Below are 21,093 nucleotides of genomic sequence, written 5' to 3'. Positions count from 1 at the left end.
TATAAATTACAATAAAAGTAAAGACATATGCAGTCATGGCTAGGCATGATAGCAAGGTATTTTTTTGTTGTTGTTTAACTTTTTAGATGAAGTATATTTTGAGAATTAAGGTAGTGTTTGGGGTGATTCTTTAGTACTGATCATTTAACCAGTTAATCTGAACTAATTTTGAGCAATAGTATATTGACATATATATAAATAATGGATGTTTTCTAATCTACTGTGACTAAATGTTTTATGAAGGAAAAGTACAGAAACTTGGGTATTTTTTAAAAACTTCTTGAAAACTTTTAATTTCTTCTTAATATTCAGAATAAGTTGGTTCTTTAATACCTTATATTTTCTTTATATTAAACAAGAGTGAGATGACAGATAATAAGTTTAATTGAAGGCACAAACTCTCTCCTAACCATGCTTTCATAATTTAATAATCATACTAACTGAGGATGGGTGTCATAAAACTGCTTTAGAAAGAAACATATCTGAATAAAGGAAAATCAAAGTAGGGCTTCAGCTAGTGCTAAAAACAAAAAAGAAACATAGGTGATGAAAGTTTTTCTCTTCAACCAAGTGTATGTTTATAAAGGATGGAAAGCACTGTTCTTTGCCTTAAACGTGTGAATAGAGTTGCTATTTTGGAGACAACCACGTGTTGATTTGCTCTAACTGGCGACAGGCTAGGAAAGGAGGGATTTCTAGGTGGTTATGTCTCTCATTTCTTGCAGGAAATATGCTGCTATATGTGCATTTAAAAGTAGCACACCATGGCAGTCTTGATTTATTTGCTTTCTACTTCCGGGAACTTACTTTTGTGAGTAGGGTAAGAATATAAAGATGGGTAGAAAGAGGTCCTTTACTGTAACGTGTCCATAAAGGTGAACAGATTTTGTCTTTCCAAGTTAAAAGGGCAGAATCAAGCTAATTTAAAAGCAGTTATATTAATGCCTGAATGAATGAATGAATGAGAAAGCCTACAACAAAATTAGGGAATGTGCATACTAAATTTGATGAGCTCACTTGAGTAATTGTTTTTTCAATGTTTGTATCAAAAGAATAGCAAAAGAATTGTTTCTCAGAAAGAATGAAATTAATTTCATGGGTGAACTAATCTATACATTAAAAGCAATATTATTTGCCTCATCTCCTTGGAAGATTTCTGGTATGGGAAAGTTACATTCAACTGAGTAGGATCCTTGCCTCCTAACTGTTAATTTCACACTGAGCCTCAACTTTCTCATCTGTAAAATGGTGCTAACATATTCTTCATGAGGTTGTTAGCAATAACCTAGAAAGTACATATAATGTGCTGAAGAGGTAAGACATTTCAGAGATATTGATCCCTTTTGGCAGGCATCTCTACCATGTAAAAAAAATGCTTGATGGCTATAGTTAAATGCTCTATATTATTTATGTAGACATTAATTTACTTTATTGTAGTTGGAACTGTGACATCTGTATACTGAACTGTAGTTCAGTTATTAATAAATAAGAAAAAGTAACATCATCAAAACCCAGTTAGGAATCTAGACCAATTAATGGATGTTGGGAGAGGCTGTCAATAAATTCAACTTGGTCATCTTAAGATAGATTCAAGTTCTTAAATGCGTTTAGAGTATATTTATCATGATCAATTATACCATTAAAAAAAAAGAAAAGAACAAGTTGAGAAATTGAAGCCCAGGGCGACTACATGAGTTCTATAAGATTACATACATTGATTTAATGGCAGATCCCAAGTTGTGCCAAGTCTCTTGCACTCTCAAATCCAGACAACTTGCCACTATATAACAAAAGATTTTTTCTTACAAAGAGCAATATTCATATGATCTTGCATCAAGAGGATTCTATTCATTGCTATCATACAAGGACATTTTCTAACTAAAAATTCTGAAAGGGGTATAAATTTAAGTGGCATTCTTTTGAGATTGCTGATAGCATATAAAAAAGATTAGAGAGTACAAGACAAAGTAATGTGGAAAAGGGCAGAGAAAAATAATTATTCTGTATGACGGAAAAAAAAAGTTTAAGATACCACAACAAAGACATTAATAGTTAATATTGCTCTAGGCAGCAGTATTTTGTAATTCTCCAGCAGAACACAGAGCAGATTTCCCCAGTCCCAGTACAGTAGCTCATGGGGCCTGCAGGTTCAACACATTTTAAAATAATAAGTCATGCTCATTGTTTGCTTGTGGGACAAATAGTTGGGAGCTTCTAGGAGAAGCAAGAATAAGAATCTGTATGTCTCCGACTACACAGAAGGCCAAAATAAATTATATTTGCAAATCTTATGCTGTCCATTGATTCTGATATTTTATAACAATTCTCACATTTTTAAAAATAAATATTTATATAGGAGTACCCTGAAAGAGATGAAGATTATTTTATGATAGCTTTGTATATTTTTCTGTCTCACTGCTCAATTCTGAGTTGTTTTGAGGGACCAACTTTGTCATGAACTGGTGTTCTCAGAATCTTACAGAGTGTTAAGAAGTCAGTAGTTGTTAAATAGGTTAATAAGTAGATAGATTCTGTTAACAATGGAATGTTCCTTCTCAATGGAAAGTGTCTCTAGGCCAATTTCCTCTGCAGTAGTCCAAGTAATTTCCTCAAAACAAGATGTTTTTAAGCTACTCAAACATATGCTGACTCCTTATTACAAAATCTGTCTTAATACATGAGACAGTAACTTGAAAACTGTAATATGTTACATAAATAGAAAACATATCAATGTATTTTGGCAAGGTTTTACAGAAGGCTTATTATTTGACACTGAGGACTCAAATGTTAATGAGACCTAATATCTGTCACACTGGACCAAGTATTCCTGTAACTAAACACTGATACGATATAACTGAACTTCATGTAAAGTACTATGTAAGCAATAATGAGAAAGTAATTTGGTTTGTTGGGCCAGGAATGAGTTAAAGATAATTAGAGAAAGTCATACTTTAAACAGGATCTCTAAAATTGAATTGTACAAAGATTAAAGGAGAAAAAGGGAGAAGCAAAAGGAGAGGGTTTGGGTAGGGAAAGCCAAGTTGTTGGGTGGCAGAGAGAGGAATTCAACACTCATTTCTAACCCCTTATTCTAGGTGAGGGCCTCAAGCGAGGGCTAGTGAAGATTCACGTTCATAATGAATAGCATCAGCATCCACAGGGGTAGCCTGGGTACAGAGAAAAATCTATATTACACATTTCATCATGTAATTGCATAGAGACCCAGAGTAAGAACAATGACATAATTATTAATGCCTTTTCTGGAAGCACCATCAGCCTTCTTTGGGGCCTTTATAAAGATACTTATCTCTTAATGCCTAGGCATGATGTGTCGTAGAATTTAGAGACTTACTTTTAATTCACACACTACATACATATATAGGCTTGGAAAAAAATAGAAAGTCTTCTTAAATTCTTCATATATTTAAATATATTGTCTGTTCTTAGGGACAGCATGAGATTATTAAAGAAGTGGCATATGAAGTTATAAAGTTAGAGTAAGATGAGTACATAATGGTTGTTTTCTGTATGTAGTTACATATTTTCTAAAAAAAAAGAACATAGACAATGAAAGATCTGGTGCTATAAAACAAAGCCCATTAAAGTGCTTAAAACATAATGTTCTATAACCAACCTCATGACTACCTAGCTCAGTATCTTCCTAAGTAGCTTGTATCATTCTTTGGGATCCTGCGGTTATTTACCTGGCTCACTCCTGCATACCCTATCTTAGTCATTACAAATCATTGCTTAAACATTTCTAAGACATGCAGATTTCCGTATCTCAGGGTAGATTACATCATTTGGTCAATCAGTGCCTGAGATTAAGTTCTACTCCTGCATCTTGAGGGAACAAATGAATTTGTATCATTTCCCTACGTTAATCGCCACAATTCCAGATTGCACATTTTTTTTTTGTCTACTTGAGTAAATTTTATTCCATGACTCCTTGCTAGTTTATTGATAAGTAATGCATTCTGCATTTGCCTATCTTCCATTAGAAGTATAGATTAAGAATCTGTTTGAAAGACACTTTAATAGTCACTTTTAGTTTTTTTAAAAAAGAAAGATTGATATGGAAATGAATAATTTTTCTTTATTTACCGATGCAATGGTAGTATTCAGAAGGAAATGGAAGGCGGTGTGCTGACCCTAACAACTGTAAGCTCTCATAGATGATTGCTTATAGACAATGTAGGATGCCTTAACTATTTTTTTCCAGGTTAAGATCCAAAAGATCCAAACCCAATTAATTAAAGGATAAGGATCATAACAACAACAAAATCAACAACCAAACTCGAAAGGAAAACAAACAAACAAACTTGTAAACTTCTTAAGGCTTTAGGCCCACAATGAATTTTAATTTAAGATGTAGCCTTTTATTTTTCCATCCAGTACAGCCTTGCTAAAAGGACATTCTGTTTCTTACTTGATATATTCTGAACATGATCTTAACCCTGTGTGCTTTAATTCACTGTTATAAACCACCTGCTACTGCAAAGAAGATGTTTTAAATCCCAAGCACAACTAAATTAATAATCATATGACGCATGCCAGGTCAGCTAGCTTTTGTTCTGACCAAATAAACTAATTTAAATAAGTTACTTGTTCTACATTTAGATGCTGACCCTGGTAAATTGTGGTGACATCCAGAAAATTACTTGTTAGGAAAATGTATTTAGGATAAATAGGTTGTAGTGTGAAGGTGCTGCAATGCCAAAATATTTAGGAGCTTGACTAATTTTTGATCTTTAGTTCAGGCCAATCTTCGGTTGAATACTATCATGTTCTATGGCTTCATACTTTTCAGAAAGCTATGGCCACTTGGAAAGTTAATTTAAGGTGTACATGTACATTTCACCTTGCTTGGCTTGCAGGGAGTCATGTTTATAATAGATCTTTCACAAACAAAGAAGAAATGCTGGGAGCTCACTTTAATGAAGCACAGATAAACAAACAAAATCCATTGTGCCATATGATTGAATTTATTACTAAATAAAACTGTTGGCTTATGCATTTCACAGTTTTTACTCTACATATCCAGGGTTTTTTTAGAGGTTTTCTGTACGGTTATTTGCCCAGAATTCAGTAACAACAAAATAACAATGTGTCTTTGTTGCAGGAAGTGTAAGAAAATGAAATCCAACTAGAATAGTGAATAAAATTACAGACTACTTCCCGCTCAGCCTTATTACAAGTGCCAAGAGCTATGAAGACATTTAACCTAATGAATATAACATTTTTTTTTTTTTTTTGGTTATGGAGCAGTGTATCCTTGTATCCAGTATCTACAGCAAAAATTTCTGTAGCATATAATCCTCTGCTCCTAAAGAGAAAGTAGATATTTTCTTACCTTAAAATTATTTAACATTTCCCATATGGAGTCTTAACTGCCAATTAGGCTGCTAAATTGTATTAAGTTCAGACAAACTGTGTTGGAAATTTAATGTCGTTTTTCATTTATGTAGTGATGTTACACTTTTCCTAATATATCATATATTTTAGTCCTGATCATCCAGTCAACTTAACCTGAATCCCATAAGGAATACTAGCACGTCCTTTTCTTGGGGAGTAACTGAATAGTTCTTGCATTTTATGTGGGTTATCTTCAAATCCTCAAATAAGTTATATTTGAGATCTGACATTTTTATGGCTCAAAATCTTTTTTTAATTTATACCCTTAATTAGGTCACATTAAGAAAAGTGTTTTTTTTTTAGTCCAATGTATCCATTAATCTGTGAAAGTGGACATTTATATTATTACTTCAGATAAGATTGCTCTCTGTGGTTCAGAGGCTCTGATGCATTTAACAAGTGTAATTTCATAGCATGCGTGCATAGACAACATTATAGATAGCATTCAGTGTAAATTTTATTCAGCCTATAAATTGATACTTTATTCTGTTTTCTTTTTCACTCTTCTGTGTTTCTCATTTTTCATTAAGCCACTTTTAAAATAAACTTAAAGTGTGATGCTTACGTTTAGAACCCATCACAACCCCCTCTCCCAAGAACAAAGCTGGGTGCAAACCCCCCTTACTTTCACTTGGATATGCAGTTTGACTTTCTCAATGAAGTTGGCAGTAATCCTTAAGGCTGAAAGGGAATCCTTCAGGGAGGACAATAGTGCTTTTCTTTGGCAGTAGGAAAAGAAGCAAGAGAACACAATTAATTCCGTACTCTTGCCTTCAATGGCTCAATTCAGCTGGGCCCGTTCACCAGCATTTTCAGTGATTGGCATGGAAAGGAATATAGAAAAGTGGATCTACAGAATTGCTCCTCAGCTGAGACAACTCCCTTATCTTTAACCTGTCAGATTTGCCACCAATTAGTGTCAGTATCATAGATTCTTTACAAATTTGTCAAGACACTTTTTTTCTTTTTCTTTTTTTTAAAGATTGGTTCTATTATCAAGAGCATATCCTCAAAGTTCATCCTTCTCCATTATATAAATTTCTTCCCTTTTTAGATGGATAATGTAAAGTATGATAAAGTTGTGAATAATATTTGGCCCTGTTCATGGAAATTTCCTGAGAGGCAACATTAATTATGAGTTGGCACAATAGGTTTGCTAGAATGAGTTTGACACCTTGATTGCATTTCTGAGGTGCATTTGTTGTTGCTTTGGGGAAAGTACGTATACTGGGTTCAATAGAGCATAGAATTTTAAGTTAACCTCTTATTTTCCTCCTCTTGAACATAATGATTTTAATAGTATCTTCTTGCCTATTTAAGGAGGGTGGAACATAGGAGAAATGTGTTTGGTTTTATCAATATCTCTAGCCTTATTTCAGTCAGTTCAGCTGAAAGTAAGAAAGTATCAGTGACTGCTCATCCATCTGTTTTGTGGGTCACTTGCCTAAGCCTCATTCCCAAGAGAATTTTTTTTTTATCAAGTTGAATTCATCAGTAATTTACTCTAATCACATCCTAAGAGTGGGAATGATTAGTACTTCATTTTCCAACTGGCCTACCTAATCTTTTCTCCCGCTCTCATCCCTAACTGGATAAACTTCTGAAGAATCTGGGAAAATCACTAGTTGATTTTTGAAAGTTATCAAACCTTGTTCAGATCTGCTTTTGAGGTAAATAACATTTTTTTTAATGGAGAGATGTAATTAAAAGTAATTTGTAAGGATGAAGATAATATAATACTTTCATTTAATTTCCTCTGATTCTGTGTGGCTATGTGTCCAGCATTCTCTGGTTGATATTGTGATCCATATCACAGTATCTAGGTTTGGGGAGTTTTCACATACCAAAAGAAATAAGACAATCTCTGAATAAATCTAAGAGAAAGGGGTTGAACAAAAGAATTTATGTGTTTAACAGATTGTATTGATGTGGGAGAGCTAGGTTCTTGTCTCACAGAGTTGAAGAATTAATCTTGTGGACAAAGGAGAGTGAGTAAAGCAACAGAAGTTTATTAAGCAAGGATACAGAAAAAAAGCTCTCAGGAATCAGAGGGGTCCCAACAGGATTGCCACTAAGGTCTTTTAGGGATGGTCTTTTATAGAAAGCTAACCAGGGAATTTAATTCTTTTTTTTTTTTTTTTTGGTTTTTCATGCATTTTTTATTTTTTTAATTTTTTTTTATTAACATATAATGTTTTCTTTGTTTCAGGGGTACAGGTCTGTGATTCATCGGTCTTACACAATTCACAGCGCTCACCATAGCACATACCCTCCCCAATGTCCATTACCCAGCCACCCTCTCCCTCCCACGCCCCTCCACTCCGGCAACCCTCAGTTTGTTTCCTGAGATTAAGAGTCTCTTATTGTTTGTCTCCCCCTCTGGTTTCGTCTTGTTTCATTTTTCCCTCCCTTCCCCTGTGATCCTTTATCTTGTTTCTCAAATTCCTCATATCAGTGAGATCATCTGATACTTGTCTTTCTCTGATTGACTTATTTCGCTTAGCATAATACCCTCCAGTTCCATCCATGTCGTTACAAATGGAAAGATTTCATTTTTTTGATGGCTGCATAATATTCCATTGTATATATATATACCACTTCTTTATCCATTCATCTGTTGATGGACATCTAGGCTCTTTCCATAGTTTGGTTATTGTGGACATTGCTGCTATAAACATCGGGGTGCATGTACCCCTTCAGATCCCTACATTTGTATCTTTGGGGTAAATACCCAGTAGTGCAATTGCTGGGTCGCATGGTAGCTCTATTTCCAACTTTCTGAGGAACCTCCATACTGTTTTCCAGAGTGGTTGCACCAGCTTGCATTCCCACCAACAGTGTAGGAGGGTTCCCCTTTCTCTGCATCCCTGCCAATATCTGTCGTTTCCTGACTTGTTAATTTTAGCCATTCTGACTGGTGTGAGGTGGTATCTCATTGAGGTTTTGATTTGGATTTCCCTGATGCCGAGCGATGTTGAGCACTTTTTCATGTGTCTGTTGGCCATTTGGATGTCTTCTTTGGAAAAATGTCTGTTCATGTGTTCTGCCCATTTCTTGATTGGACTATTTGTTCTTTGGGTGTTGCGTTTGATAAGTTCTTTATAGATTTTGGATACTAGCCCTTCATCTGATATGTCATTTGCAAATATCTTCTCCCATTTTGTCGGCTGTCTTTTGGTTTTGTTGACTGTTTCCTTTGCTGTGCAAAAGCTTTTTATCTTGAAGTTCCAATAGTTCATTTTTGCCCTTGCTTCCCTTGCCTTTGGCGATGCATCTAGGAAGAAGTTGCTGCAGCTGAGGTCAAAGAGATTGCTGCCTGTGTTCTCCTCAAGGATTTTGATGGATTCCTGTCTCACATTTAGGTCTTTCATCCATTTTGAGTCTATTTTTGTGTGTGGTGTAAGGAAATGGTCCAATTTCATTCTGCATGTGGCTGTCCAATTTTCCCAACACCATTTGTTGAAGAGACTGTCCTTTTTCCATTGGACATTCTTTCCTGCTTTGCCGAAGATTAGTTGACCATAGAGTTGAGGGTCCATTTCTGGGCTCTCTATTCTATTCCATTGATCTATGGGTCTATTTTGTGCCAATACCATACTGTCTTGATGATGACAGCTTTGTAATAGAGCTTGAAGTCCGGAATTTTGATTCCACCAGCTTTGCTTTTCTTTTTCAACATTCCTCTGGCTATTCGGGGTCTTTTCTGGTTCCATACAAATTTTAGGATTATTTGTTCCATTTCTTTGAAAAAAGTTGACGGTATTTTGAAAGGGATTGCATTAAATGTGTAGATTGCTCTAAGTAGCATAGACATTTTCACAATATTTGTTCTTCGAATCCATGAGCATGGAACGTTTTTCCATTTCTTTGTGTCTTCCTCAATTTCTTTCATGAGGATTCTATAGTTTTCTGAGTACAGTTTCTTTGCCTCTTTGGTTAGATTTATTCCTAGGTATCTTCTGGTTTGGGGAGCAACTGTAGATGGGATCGACTCCTTAATTTCTCTTTCTTCTGTCTTGTTGTTGGTGTATAGAAATGCAACTGATTTCTGTGCATTGAATTTATATCCTGCCACTTACTGAATTCCTGTATGAGTTCTAGCAGTTTTGGGTTTTCCATATAAAGTATCATATTATCTGCAAAGAGTGAGAGTTTGACTTCTTCTTTGCCTATTTGGATGCCTTTTATTTCTTTTTGTTGTCTGATTGCTGAGGGTAGCACTTCTAGTACTATGTTGAAGAGCAGTGGTGATAGTGGACATCCCTGCTGCGTTCCTGACTTTAGGGGAAAAACTCTCAGTTTTTCCCCCTTGAGAATTATACTTGCTGTGGGTTTTTTATAGATGGCTTAAATCCTTTTAACATCTCTATTGATATCACCAAATAGCACCTTCAATGGCTTACTTCCTTTTTAGGGTCCGGTAATTTTCTTGGTCCCAAGTAGCTGTTGTAACAAGACCCCACCTCTGACACCTAGGGCAGGATGGTCTGGTTTCTTCCCTTATCTCTTATTTCCTTTCATCTTCCGCATTTTTTAATTTTGTGAGCCTGATCCCATGGCCCCCTACCTATCTTTCCCTACCTAGCCCCACCTGTCCCTTACTCACTATCATTTGTCCTCGGAGGTCACCAAATTAAAACATGTTGGAACAAGGCAGGAAAGAAAAAAGACAATATTGTGTTAAGTCACAAATAAAGAAAAAAGAAAAAAAGAAATGACAGCAACTCAAATATTGCTCCTACTCCCACTGCTACTCCAAGTAGTCCCTAATATTTAGCTCCAGCCATTTGGCAGTCTGATTTTTTTCTCCATTGAGGCATTTTATTTGCATGTATTACATCCCTAGAAAAAGAATCCCAGGATTTTCCCTCCTGTGTGTTTTCGTCTTGCTTCTTCATGGTCCATGATGCCAGCTGAGGTTGTCAGTACAATGAAACCAAACTGGCGGGACGGGAGCAGGTTATTCTGCCATTTTTCTAGATCTTTCAGTGGTACATCAAATCTGGGGCTGATCACTCCACACTTGTTTAACCTGCCCGTGAGGCTCACAACAATCTTACCCGCTCTGTGATCATCAGTGATTTCACATTCGCCAACGTAACCATGCTTCATCATCACAGTGAGAAACCGGACGATGACTTTGGAGCACGGCCTAATAAGAACCTGGCATTTGCCTCTCTTCTCAGCATTGTTAATGCTCTTGGGAGCATCTGCCAGGACATTCATGCGCACCATTATGGCCGCACGGAAAGATGGTGGGAAGAGTTGGCAGTCTGATTTCATGCATTTATTTTCTCATTTACTCATCTCCCAATCCCATGAGACAGGAGCTGGTAGTGTTCCTATTTCGCTGATAGGAAACAAAGGCATAATGATTTAAAAAAAGTATTATAAGGAAGTTATATTATGCAAACCCTTTGTCTATTGCTGAAATGGATACTTGGAGGATTTAAGTACCTTTGCCAAAATCGGAAAGCTGGCAACATCTGGATTCTAACCCAGATGGTGGTCTGACTAGTGTCTTTCGCCCTAAAAACTATGCTGTGCTGCCGCTCCTTATTTGAGTTAATAAAGGGTAAAATGTAAAACAGGATACAATTATTACTCTCATCCAGATATAAAATTAAAACATGTCAAAGATTTTTTTAAATTCATTAATTAATGAGGGAGCCAATAAGTTATTACATGTGGTTCAAAGGGGAACCCTAAATTCTACATATTTAAGTCAAATAAGGAATGCTAGAATAAATGGATGCAAACTGGCCAAACAGGCCAGTAACCCGAGGGGCTTAAGGAACTGCATTCCACTGGATACAATTTATATTTTTATGGAGGAGAATTATTTGTATTACTATCTCTATTAATTACACATTCATCCCCTTAACTTTCCCACTGCTGAAAGGACCCACAGGAGTCACTTTATCTTATGGGATATCTTTATTACAGGCAGAAGATAACAAAACAGCAGCAAAAGCAGAAGCATTTGCATTAAAAAGGGTCCAGAGATACTAGGTAAAGGCTCTTTTGTCTTCCCACTCCTGGGTGGGTTGCACAGGACTTAAACCATCACCACCGTATATGCAAAGCACCTCTGTGCCAGGTACCCCAAAGTCTGCTCATGGTGGGAGGCATGCTGTTCACACAGGCACATCCTAGCTATACGACCAGCATTCATCTTTTAAATCCACCAAAACTAAATGCAAATCATAAATCTAACTACTATTTAACAATGCTAACAGCTTGATACATCCTACTCCAAAACACCATGTAGACTCATGGTTACAGAATAGCATTTATCATTAGTTAAGAGATTCTATAACAATGGGTCAGTAGTCAAGGGGATTAGTGTGTGGTCCATCCAAACCAGCTGAAATGAACTCATGCATTTTTCTACAATTTAATTCTACCTGTACAGACACATTAAAACAAAACAAAACAAAACAAAACAAAACAACAACAACAAAACCAAAACCCTAAACAAAGACGATTAGGTAACAATCAAGTAGAGATATAACACAGATGGGTGACAGGACAAATTTCAGTCTTTCATGATTTTTTTATAGAAAGTGTACTCAAAAGTAAGATAACTGCTATAAAATACCAGTCTAACCAGATAAAAAGTAAAAAAAAAAAAAAAAAAAAAAGAATCCAGGCATTCTTCCCCTTGTGTTTCTATTTAGAACCAAAAGTTTCTGATACATAGATATATTTACTGTTGATTTTCTCTTTTGTTCCCAGTTCCCTGCACATCCTCACCTTCCCCACAGAGACTGTAGTTTACAGAAAGGGGCTGTTGCATAGTTCTGGAGTTAACTTCAAACTTTATTTGTAAATATATTTTATAGTTGAAATTTTACATTCATCAATATCTCATCTCATGAAGTAACTATTATATATTGATTTAAAGATGATGAAAAAAGTTTCTTTGCTTCTCTTCATTTATCTCATTTTTTTCATTTAAATTTTTTTCTACAAAAAAAAACTAACAGCAGGTTAAACTATATGAACTGGCAAATAAATGCCTCATTGAAATTAAATAAAAATATTGTTTTCTATAATTTGAAACTTTGAGCTTTGTCTATTCATACATTCTTAGTGGGAGATATAGCTCTTAGAGGTGCTAAAATTGGTTCTTATTGGGGGTGGTATAAAAAGGCCTTACTCTGTGTATAAGACACAGATATACATACATTACAGAAACACTTATACCCTTTATCTGTGGCATTAAAATTTCATGGGGTTAACAATTAAGAAAAAAACTGTAAAAGGCTACATAGTGGAGAAATGAAAAAAAAGGCTGACAAACACAACCTCTGTTTAGTTGATGGAATAGTGAATTACAATAGTTAATAGATGATTTTTGTCTATCTTTTTTTTTTAACATTGAACTGATCAATTGTTTTGACTTCAAGCAGACTGAACTCTGGTAAGTCTGCTGGTAAATTATAATTATGCTATGTTATGTTCTCTAATTTGATTAAAAAAAGTAAATAAATGAAACTTGGGTTACACTGTGTAAAGCATTACTTTCTGTGATATACCAAATTGAACACCTTGACTTTTAATTAGCTCTATCCAGCAAAACAGGAACATTTTATTGCTTACCTCAGTGACTACATTTCTCAGTGTGATCCAGGTGTTTGATGGCAAAGTTTTGGCAGTTACTGTATCAGAAGGAAACTGTGACTTGGCAATGCACAGAGTAATGTGAAGCATTCTTTCTGTTACCATATGGAACAAAAGTAATTATTAATGAGGGAAGGAAAAGCAATTTTATCACTTGCAGTTTGTTGAGAAATATTCTTCATAGAAGACAGTGTTGATGTTGAAGTTATAAGACATGGAACATTGGAAGTCACTTGTGTTAGGAATGTAAACAATATTTTCCTTTGCCTTTTTCTAGAGACAAAGGCAGAAGAAATATAGTTACAAATATTTTGTGTGTTTTTTGTTTGAATAAAGTTATATTTACCTAATTAAGATTACAGGCCGATTTGATCTACTTCACTACATCTGGGTGCTATACTTTTACTTAGTATTACATTGTGGATTCAAAATTAATTCTTTTTTTCTTTTGAAGATTTTTATTTATTTATTTGACAGAGAGAGAGATAGCAAGAGCAGGAACACAAGCAGGGGGAGTGGGAGAGGGAGAAGCAGGCTTCCCGCGGAGCAGGGAGACTGATGTGGGACTCGATCCCAGGACCCTGGGGTCATGACCTGAGCCGAAGGCAGACGCTTAATGACTGAGCCACCCAGGCACCCTCAAAATTAATTCTAATAAAGTTTCAATCTGAGGGCAAAATATTAATAAGGAACTAGGGTCTAAGAGTAGGAAATAAGATCACACTGAGGTCAGTAATATGATTCTAACTGGAAAATTAAATATTCTAGTGAAATTGGGCTAACATCACAAGGCAAATGATGCCCAAATAGATACACACCATCATCTTGTAGAGACCTTAGACATTTTTTCATTTCAGTCAAATGACAAGAAAATGTTACTCAGGCAAAAAAAAAAAAAAAAAATTGAAAATTTAGTTTCACTTATTCTTTTAATTCTTTCACAGGTACTTAATTAGTGTGTATACTCTATTAGGAACAGCAGATCAGGGCAAATGAGAATCCTTACCCTGGAGGAGTTGTGTTGCTGAGGGCAAAATAACAGTATACATGGAGAGTTACAACAGAACGTGTCTGCTGTGGGTGTGTTCTGTCTCAGAATTCAGCAACACGTGGGTCTAAATTTGGATGCTTCACATGTTGCCTGTGTGTCCGTGGAGAGATGTGTTACCTCACCTATTGAATGACAATAATGATGATTGTATCATAAAGCTACTTTTATATGTATTAAGGCAAATACATATAACGTGACAAACATCCTGCCTAGTACAGAGTAAGTATTCAGAGAAAGTCTAATATTAGGAATAAAGAAAATGATGATAATGGGAATGATACTACATTCCCTACACACAGCTGTGGAAGGGGCACTGAGCAGAGGCATGCTTGGAAGTTGGGGCCAGACACTACTCTAAGTTGGTTATATCTTAAATGCAGAAAATGACTCAGAAATAATCTAACTGGCATTATCTTGATGCACTACTAAAATGCAACATTAGTAGTTGCACTACTAAAAATGTTTATAAAACTAAAGTGCTTGCTTATATGGCAAGAGGAATAGTGGCATGACATATCTAATGATTGGACAGACTAAATGCATCTAAAATTACGTGTGAATTTCCTGAAATTTAGTTTCAGGTTAAGACCAAAGCACCATTAGTTATATAAAATCAGTAACTTTTTTATAAATGAATGACAACAGCAGCATGGAAGGCTTAATTAGCATAAAGAGGTGAAAGTTACATATAATCCACATTTTTAGCTATTATAGTTCTATATTTATTACATATTTATATATTTATAAATTCAATATATATTTGTATATTATTTATAAATTATATGTTTATATATTATTTATATGTTATGTATTATATATTTAAACATAATATGTAAGTATATTGAAATTTAATATATTTATAGCTATTTTATGGTGGATAATTAAAGATCAGTAATGTGACAGTAAATTTTAAATTTCTCCCTTCTTCCTTAAGAGAAAAAAAAATATTTGGTAGTATTGACAGGAATTTGCAATTTTCATGATGTTTCACTCCTTGGCTTGTATACAGTCTTTATCCCTTACACTAGGCCATACATACATAGGACAATCTAGGTGTTGCTCTTTTGGCCTAATGCTCACCTCTCCTGAAGATGAGTTTCTTTCTTGGTTTTATGTAAAGCTCTAACTTCTGGAATCTTTTATCTAAAAGGATAATGTGGAAATACTGTATATTAATATCTCAGAGGATAATAACCGTATCTAAATTCCACATGTTACTAGACTCATTACTTCTCTTACTTGCTATCCCAGTTTTATGTATTTACCTAGTAGTCTTGCTTTACAAAAAGGGACTGGAAAATATGATATATAGAGACAGAATTAGAATTTTAACTCCCTTTGGTTAAAGAAATAAAGAAATGTTGTTCCAGGAAGCCACCTGAAAGAATGGCAAGCCAGATAATGAAAGGGGGATGAGATTCAGTTAGTTCAAATTGTTTATTTATTTAGACAGTCAGTCAATATGCATTGAGTAGTCACTGTGTTTCAAATGCTAGGAATACAGAAAGTATTGACTTCATGGAAGAAAGAAAATGAAGCAGTGTAATAGGTAAAAATGGACTGAGTGGGAGTGCTTTATTGGGAATAATATAAAAACAAGCACAGGCCTAGAGTCAGAGGTAAACAGACACATATCAGTCAAGGCTCAGCCATTTCCTGAGTATGTATGTTACTCAGGCTCAGTGAACTTCTATTTCCTTATCAATATAAGAAGGATCACACCAACCTTGCCAAATTGTCATGAGATTACGAATATTATGTATATAATGCCTGGTGCATTGAAGGTCTTCAGTAATTGTAATCATTAAAAACCATATAATGAAAGCCACAAAGATCTCTCATGTGGTTGTGTCTCATCCATAATGTCCCTTAGAATTGCTTTCTCAAAGGCCTCATAAACTAAATAAATAGTCAGATATTTATATTTAACTCTTAATTCTCACAGTAAACGATATAATTGTTCCTTAGTCAGGAGTTTTTACTCCCCTAAAAGGGTGAAGAGACGGTGGTGACATGCTCATCAGGTATGTTGGGAAATTACTGATCTCAGTGAACCTGGTTCAAATGCATCACTACCAGCTTGCATTTCAAGGGCCACCTGGCTTATCATCTGCACAACAACAGGCAGTGAGATGTTAAAAGAATCATTTCCATACTTTAATTTTCTGTAAATGAACATTTTTGCATAGTAGTTTTCTATATGAGGAACTTAAACCTAGATTGCAAGGACTCTTAAAATGTGCACTTGCTTAGATGTTGCTTCGTCAGTCTGTTTATTATTAAATTCTGCTGTGTGTATGTAAAACCTCCTCCACTAAATTGTCAAGCCTTTGAGATCAAGGACTCATCTACTTTTTAAAAATATTATGGAAATGTAGCACACAAAGTAAGTGTTGTGTACATAGTAAGGGTCACTTGTTCTGGTTAAATGTAATTATGTTGTATGATGCACTTCAAGAGGCATGTTGTCATTTCACTAGGGATTCATCACAAAAGCTTTGATTTTTCATCTTATAAATAAGAAATCAAAGCTTCAAGATGCAAAATAGCCTGTCCTAAAACCAAATAGAGAAGTTTGAAATAGCTTTTTTCATTATCCCAAAGAACTATTTTGATCTAAAATAAAATATTTCACTATTTCTAGAAGAGCCTGAAAATCAATTTAGCCTTACTGGAGGATGAGTTTTGAGACAATTCTTATGTCATTATGATACTAAATATCAGGATTTTCTAGAGACTTTTATTCAAATGGGTAGTATAAATATTGATTTTGGGTTAGAAAGTATTAGGAACAAATTTTAGAGAAACCTTTTAAAAAATCAGTAATGAAGGTTTATGTGTGCTTAGGAATAGGGAAGATGTCCAGACTATAGGCATACCAATTAAAGATAGATACATTTGAAAATGAAATATGCCAAACTACGTGATTAGGCTACATTATTGGCTTACTTAAGAAAATGAATTTGATCATTTTCATAACACAATTACCTAAATCCCATTGGCAAAATAGAACTTCAAAATAAATCAAGATCATAGCTGGTAAAACGTTAGGTGTGGATCTAGAGTAGGAAGATGGTGAGGAAGTGAGGAGGAAAGAAAAAGTGGCAAACTCAGAGAACCCTCTTTCAGTAAATCAGAGATCACCTTTTATTTTTTCTTTTGAGACATGATTAATCTCCATTACCTCTTTAAAATTTCAGATGTGTGAGTTTGCAGTGGATTAGGTATTATTGTGAGAAAATTTTACAAAATGTACATATTTTTCAATTTGCATAGATGTTTTCAAGACACAGGACTGGGACCACTTATCTCATTTCAAATAGGTCACAGGACTTTGACTAAAATTAACTGAATATGACATGGCAATAGTATTGAACCAAACTGCTAAAATAATGCAAAAAATTTTGGTGACCTGATTAATAGTTTTGTGTGTCCATACTGCAGTGTTATTCTTTATGAATTGTTAAAATGGAAAATGCATATTTCCTCAAATAAACATTCACTGGTATAAAATTGATATGTTTATTCAAATTTATTAAAATGTTCACTTGTCTCCACCAAGTTATTTAATAAAGTAATGCCCAGTTTAATTAAAATTGTGTATTTATTTGATAAAGAAATGGTGATTTTCCTGTTTGTATGTACAAATTTAATCAGTCCCTGCTGTATCCTTGTATATTCTCTATTCTTGTAATAAATGTTATATCAGGCTATATGCTATACAGTAGAAATGGTACAAATGGAGATGAGCTCTTCCTCTAAACTCAGAAGTTTTTATTGTCCTAAAGTGGGATTGTTCTACCCTGAAATTGACAAAATAAGTTGTTTGTCACTTTGGCATGAGTGTCCTTTTTGGCACATCTGCCTCATTCCCACTGTCACAGTTTAAAACATTATATATTGCTTATTATGAATAATCTTTGGTTTCACATAATTATGCTATCAGCTTACTAGTAATTTGTGTGTATCATTTAATTATTTTGAAAGACAATATCCTGAATCAGAACTGCATTACCCTTAATTTACCATATTAAAATTAGAACTGTAATATGGCCAAATTAACTTTTATCATAAAATATGAAATAATCACAACCCATGATTAACCTGATATTTTTCACTTAAAAATGATATAAACCTTTGTTACATTAAATACAAAGAAAGTCCAGAAATATAGTTAATGTTTAAGATAACCTTGATGCTCTTACATTTATCTTGTATTTTATATAAAACTCTTTTAAAGTAGAGCACTTAAGATATCTAGCACACAGTATTTAACATGTACATGTTGGATGAAAGAACAAATGGATAAAAAGCAATTGCATGTAAAGCAGGGCCCCGAAAGGTTTGTAAATTATCCAATTTAATCCTCATAGTGACTCTGACATAAGCAAGGGTACTTTTATTGACTGCCACATGTGAGGCACTTTAAATATTTAATTTTCCTTAATTCTAATAGCATTATCTTCAAATTTACTCATGAAGAAAGAGATTTGAAAAACTGGGTGATTTGGTAAATGACATCATTATCTTAGTGGTCAAGTGAGTATTGAGGCAAGTTCTAGCTTGCATGACTCAGAAGTCCATCAAAATTTCTTTCCTTATACCATAAACTATATATACTAAATATATATTTTGAGATTGTTAACTTTAGTAATGGATAGAATTACATGTTATCTGATTTAATAAATATATTTATCTTGTGGCTATATTTTACATTTAAGCAATTGTGAAAATACAAGCTTTAGAGCTTAATAAATATTATCCAATTATGTATAAATTTAATGACAGAAAAGAATATGAAAAACTGCTCATTTTAAAAGGAGAGAAGATGGGGCACCTGAGTGGCTCAGTTGGTTAAGCGTCTGCCTTCACCTCGGGTCATGATCCCAGGGTCCTGGAATGGAGCATCAGGTTTCCTGCTCAGCGGGGAGCCCGCATCTCCCTCTGCCTGCCGCTCCCCCTGCCTGTGCTCTCTCTGTCTCTGTCAAATAAATAAATAAAATCTTAAAAAAAAAATAAAAAGAGAGAAGAAACAGAAGACACACATACACACAAAAAAACCTCTGTCCCTTAGTTTTCGAAGATACTTTATCATTCCTCTTGTCAGTCATTTTCTTTATTTTCTCTTTCTTTCTTTCTTTCTTTCTTTCTTTCTTTCTTTCTTTCTTTCTTTCTTTCTTTCTTTCTTTCTTTCTTTCTTTCTTTCTTTCTTTCTTTCTTTCTTTCTTTCTTTCTTTCTTCTTTCTTTCTCTCTCTTCCTTTCTTTCTTTCTTCCTTCCTTCCTTTTTTCTTTCTTCCTTTCTTTTTGAGAGAGAAAGAGAGAGAGTGCACATGAGTGGGGGAGGGGGAGAAGAGAGCAGAGGGAGAGAAAGAGAATCTTAAGCAGCCCGGAGCCCAACTCAGGGCTCTTTCTCAGGACCCTGAGATCATCATCTGAGCCGTAATCAAGAGTTGGACACTTAACCAACTGAGCCACCCAGGCACCCTGTCACTCATTTTCTGAGGAGGCTGCTTTTATTCTGTAAAATTAGATACTTTCTGAACATACATCAAAAAATCATAATGTCTTTCAAATTTTTATTAAAAAGTACAATTTATTTCACAAATAGGCAAGTTTTATAATAGTTAATTCATGTGCTCACTTCATCCCTGGGTACTCAGAAAATTTGCAGCTAGAATTATTTATTTCGCACTTCCCTGTCAATGACCCATTTTCTCCGGTAATCTAGCATGCAATTCACAAAACCTATAGCCAAAGAATAGGGTGTTTAATGGTCTAAAAGAAAGTGTTCTGTTTCTTGTGTTGTATTTCCAAAATTTAGAGTTCCTTTGCCCAATCATATTATTTTAATTTACTAAATTACTGACAAGTGAAGGAAGACTTTTCCTTTTACCTGATTTTTTTCTTAGAACAAAAAATAGTACAATCCTCCATATTTTTTGTCTTTTGCCAAAAAGTGTAGGCGATTTCACATGATCTTCTTTCCAAATCAGTTGGCGATCCTATCATAGAAAAGAGACATAAAATACTGACTGAATGGAACAGCAACTCAAAGGCCAGGAGGTTTCAATTCTAAAAGAGTGTTAGTGTCAAGATATGTGACTGCAGACGTAGCAGCGTGTGATGAGAGGGGACTTGAGTTCAAGAGTCAGGTAATCTTGTGAAGGAAAAGTTTCCAAAGAACATTCTAGAGAAGAGGCAATGGTTTTTATTTCAGGGAAGTTGAACTGATTTAAAAAGCGAGATTAAAAATTCTCTTACAGAAAGGGGGAGATCCTAAAGGTGAAAACTATTTCATTGAATAAGCTGATATGATTTATATGTTTAGTAATCCAAAGGATCATTTGTAAAGTGTCATGCTAAGCACATTTGCCATCAATTTAAAATCTATATTGTAACTGGGAAGGAAGATGGCCCCAAAGGGAGGTGGGGGAATGTGAAAACAGCCCCTATCATTGATATAACTACTCTGACAATGCTCTAAATGTCTAACAACACTTTAAAAATTCCACGTATGTTTATTATTTTTGCCATATGGTTCTATGGTTCTGAAACATTTGAGTTTCCAGTAGTTCAATGCATAAACAGGCTAGTTAGAAGTAATAAAGATATGCATTTCTGTAATCCTCACAGTAAAATGTAGCCTAAACTCAACATGATAGGTTTAAACTCTAGGACTCAGATTTTAGATGAGGTATTGTTAGCTGCTTCTTCACACGAACTTCATGCCATTCTTTTCAAGAAATAATCTAGAGGAAACACAAAGCCTAAAATGTTTCTGCATTTCGTGACGCTTGATAGCAAGGCCTAACTTTGAATATGTCATATAAAAACTATGTATTATTCAAGTGTATTTGATTATCTTGAAATGCCTCATGCAACAGTCTTAAGATCACTAAACTCTAACCATACCATCACTACTGTAATTTGATCTCAATTGGACTCTTCGTAACTAGATTCAAAGTATTTCCCTTAGCCCTGCACTTAACCATCAAATTGA

The 21,093-nt window shown here is 34.7% G+C and overlaps 1 protein-coding gene and 1 pseudogene across 1 annotated transcript in view; one reads left to right on the top strand and one right to left on the bottom strand.

Annotated features, from left to right (window-relative positions):
- Window positions 1-21,093, top strand: part of PCDH9 (protocadherin 9) — a 915,036-nt gene that overhangs the window by 103,044 nt on the left and 790,899 nt on the right. The gene's annotated exons all lie outside the window — the stretch shown is intronic.
- LOC114211102 (small ribosomal subunit protein uS8 pseudogene) lies at window positions 10,251-10,674 on the bottom strand (annotated as a pseudogene).

Source organism: Eumetopias jubatus, unplaced genomic scaffold (genome assembly GCF_037043125.1).
Source record: "Eumetopias jubatus isolate StellerSeaLion01/CBP00866 unplaced genomic scaffold, mEumJub1_p1.0 scaffold_3, whole genome shotgun sequence".
Classification (NCBI taxonomy): domain Eukaryota; kingdom Metazoa; phylum Chordata; class Mammalia; order Carnivora; family Otariidae; genus Eumetopias; species Eumetopias jubatus.
Note: the sequence above shows the minus strand (reverse complement) of the source record. Positions and strands in the feature narration are given on the sequence as shown.